The following is a 3,659-nucleotide window of genomic DNA, read 5'->3' as shown; positions in this document are numbered from 1 at the left end:
AAATAAAATCTTTAAAAAAAAAAAAAAAAAGGATTAAGTTGGGGCGCCTGGGTGGCTCAGATGGTTAAAGTGTCTGCCTTCGGCTCAGGTCATTATCCTGGAGTCCCGGGATCAATTCCCGCATCGGGCTCCCTGCTCGGCAGGGGGTCTGCTTCTCCCTCTGACCCTCCCCCCTCTCCTGTGCTCTCTCTCTCTCATTCTCTCTGTCTCAAATAAATAAATAAAATCCTGAAAAATAAAAAAAAAAGAAAAAGAAAAAAGAAAGAAATTAGGCTCGTACCACCCAGTACCACTTTCTCCCAGAAATTCGGGTGTCCTATGCCCTTGACTAATAGGATCTGCTGTCTTCTTTAATTGCTCATATAGGATAAAATATTTTGGACGGACATCATCAACGAAGCCATTTTCAGTGCCAACCGCCTCACAGGCTCAGACATTAATTTGGTGGCAGAAAACCTGTTGTCCCCGGAAGACATTGTCCTTTTTCACAACCTCACACAACCAAGAGGTAAAGATGGGGTGACCGCCTCCCCCCCTCCACTTCCCTGCTGGTGTTCTGGAATTTTCTAGAATTGTCTAGCATTGTTCTTCCCCTAACTTCCTGCCTCTTCCCCATCAGGGGTGAACTGGTGTGAGAGGACCGCCCTCCGCAATGGTGGCTGCAAGTACCTGTGTCTCCCAGCCCCGCAGATCAATCCCCACTCGCCCAAGTTCACCTGTGCCTGCCCTGATGGCATGCTGCTGGCCAAGGACATGAGGAACTGCCTCACAGGTAGGAGCACCAGCCGGCCCGGGCGTGCGTCCTGCTTCTGCCACCCTTGTGGCTTAGTCCTGCAACTTGACCTTCCCGATCTTGTCTTTGCTCCTCTGTCAAATGGGAGACTGAGTCTCCAGGAGGCCATCGTAGGGGGTAACCGTAGTTTGCCTTTGTCATGTGGGACACATGAGCTCTGTGCCAGGCTTTTAGACAGACGCTCTTCACCTTTGATGTCTGGTTCACTCTCTCCCAGCCCCTTTGGGAGGTGACTGATTTTAGACATGGGCATCGAGTGAGGAGATAGCCCCCTGTTCGACTTTTCTCATCCTCAGAGAAAGTCTCAGTTTGGGGCCAGTGTGTCTGGAATACTTGTAAATCTCCCTTTCGAACTACAACAAATAACAACAACATAGACATTCGTGTGTTTCAATTATTTTCAGTTTTGTTTTTTTTTTAAGATTTTATTTATTTATTAGAGAGAGAGCATGAGCAGGGGGAGGGGCAGAGGGAGAGGGAGAAGCAGACTCACCGCTGAACAGGGAGCCCAGCACAGGGCTTGATCCTAGGACCCTGGGATCATGACCTGAGCCAAAGGCAGACGCTTACCGACTGAGCCACCCAGGTGCCCGTTTTCACTCATTTCTTTGTGGCCAATGGCATGTGCTACTTACCAGCGGGACACTCAAGAAATGCTTCTTCTTTCAGGGACTGAACCTCCAGCGACCACCCTGGGCACCTCCACAGTCCCGGTCAGGCCGACGACGGTCCGCTCCACAGCCAGCCCGTGGTCCGTGGCCAGCCCTGAGTTCACCACGGCTGAGACGGTGACGATGTCCCACCACGGTAAAAGCGGGGGCTACCCTGGCCCCTGGTTTATAGCTCGAGCCTCTAGGCAGGCCCCTTCAGGGGCCAAGAGAATCTTGGGGAAGGGATCCCGTGGGTTTAGTCTTTGCCCCTGCACTCTTTCTGACGTGGCCTGTGCATCTCGGAAGCCTCCGCTTCCCTACCTATAAAATGGGACTAATGAGCCTGCCCGCCCACCTCCTGGTAGTAGTGGGGACTACGTGGCCCCAGGTTTGTGGAGGGCTGGAGTGCGTGGCGGCGGCTTACCCAAGAGTCCTCCCCGACCAGAGGCCCGGGAGCCTGAAATGTTATCAGGGCCCGTTCGATGACCTGCTTTCAGGTGTCTGCCCAGCAGGGCCAGGGCTGGGGTGAGGCAAGTGAGGCATTGCTCAGGGCAGCATCAGAGGGGGCACCAAAAACCCAGGATTTAAATCGTATTTTACTGCATTATTGTTTTCAAAAATCAAACCACCAAGCTATGGGTCATGGGCCGAACAGCTGGTCTTGTCCATATAATTTGATCAGAGCCAGGGTCCCAGTGAGGCCGGGTCAGGCAAATGTAGTTACAGAGCCTGTCTTCCTAAAAATCTGACACTTTGTTATCATGGGATACTGGCCTTCATTTTTATTTCTCAAAAAATAACACATTCAAATATTACTCAATTACTAAGTGTTTTTTGGTTTTTGGTTTTTTTGGCAAGGGGGAGGGGCGGGGGTCAGGCTTTAAGTTCTTTTTTTTTTTTTTTAATGATTTTATTTATTTATTTGACAGAGAGAGACACAGTGAGAGAGGGAACACAAGCAGGGGGAGTGGGAGAAGGAGAAGCAGGCTTCCCACTGAGCAGGGAGCCCGATGCGGGGCTCGATCCCAGGACCCTGGGATCATGACCTGAGCTGAAGGCAGACGTTAACGACTGAGCCACCCAGGCGCCCCAGGCTTTAAGTTTTGTGCTTGGGGCTAATGCTTGGCTGTCACTGGCTTCCTGGAAGAACCGCCATTTATCTCTTTGCCCACCAGAGGGCGCCTACCCTGGAATTTGAGTGGCCAGAAAAATGGAGCTCATAGATTTTTCTAGCCAGAAAAAAAAGGTGGGGGGGCACATCAGCAAGTTTCAGACATTTTTTTACCCCCCCTCAGAGTAGGTGAAGTCTGTGTCCAGCCATAAACAAGGCAAAGCAGGAACTGCTGTGGTTGAGGGAGGCCAGGAAACCTGTTTGCTTGGGGCGGGTTGAAAAGCCATTTCCCAGACAGGCCCACCCAGGGCTTCTTGCTTTGGGCAAAGGAGCCCTTTTAAAGGAAGAACTTCTCAAGGACCCTGCTGCTGCCTTAGATAATTTTTGTTAAGAAGTTTTCTTAAATACGTGCAAATGTGAGAAAAGTCTGTATAAACTCCCTACACACACGCACACACCAGCGGGATGGATGGATGTCAGTCACTGCTCACCTGCGTCCATGTGGTCCAGGTGTGGCTCCTCAGTCCTCCCAGTCTGTCTGCCTGTTTGGAGGACTTTAAACCTTGGTTTGCATGGGGCCCTCACAGGGCTCGGGGGCACATGCGTGCTTCCATAACGAGGTCCCCCCCAGGATTTCTGAACTGGGAACAGCTGATACAGGACTGTGGCGCTTGGTGCAGTCCACGCCAGGCCCTGGAATCGCTGAACGCTACCGAGTCAGGTGGTTCTTGTCCCACGCAGACCTGTCTCGTTTCCATCAGACGCACAACCAGGGCGAACAAGTCCACCAGTGATCTCACCAACTGCTGGGAATGTCCCTGCATGCTTTTTTTTTTTTTTTTTAATATAAAGATTTTATTTATTTATTTATTTGAGAGAGAGAGCGAGAACACATGGGAGGGGGGGAGGTCAGAGGGAGAAGCGGACTCCCTGCCGAGCAGGGAGCTCGATTCGAGACTCGATCCTGGGACTCCAGGTTCATGAGCTGAGCCGAAGGCAGTCGCTTAACCAACTGAGCCACCCAGGCACCCCTGTACCTGCAGGTTTTTGTCTCAAAGACTGGGGTCCTCTTCCCCAGAGCCTCATAACGCTTGACTAAGGAACC

At 51.5% G+C, this 3,659-nt stretch overlaps 1 long non-coding RNA gene across 1 annotated transcript; it reads left to right on the top strand.

The window, feature by feature from the left end:
* The first annotated feature begins 328 nt into the window (after positions 1–328).
* LOC145718655 (uncharacterized) lies at positions 329–2,266 on the top strand. The gene is made up of 3 exons (XR_014141952.1): positions 329–508; positions 620–772; positions 1,463–2,266. It is a non-coding gene; the product is annotated as an uncharacterized LOC145718655 (long non-coding RNA).
* The last annotated feature ends 1,393 nt before the right edge of the window (positions 2,267–3,659 follow it).

Source organism: Leptonychotes weddellii, unplaced genomic scaffold (assembly GCF_054177405.1).
Source record: "Leptonychotes weddellii isolate Sample4059 unplaced genomic scaffold, ASM5417740v2 HiC_scaffold_19128, whole genome shotgun sequence".
NCBI lineage: Eukaryota > Metazoa > Chordata > Mammalia > Carnivora > Phocidae > Leptonychotes > Leptonychotes weddellii.
Note: the sequence above shows the minus strand (reverse complement) of the source record. Positions and strands in the feature narration are given on the sequence as shown.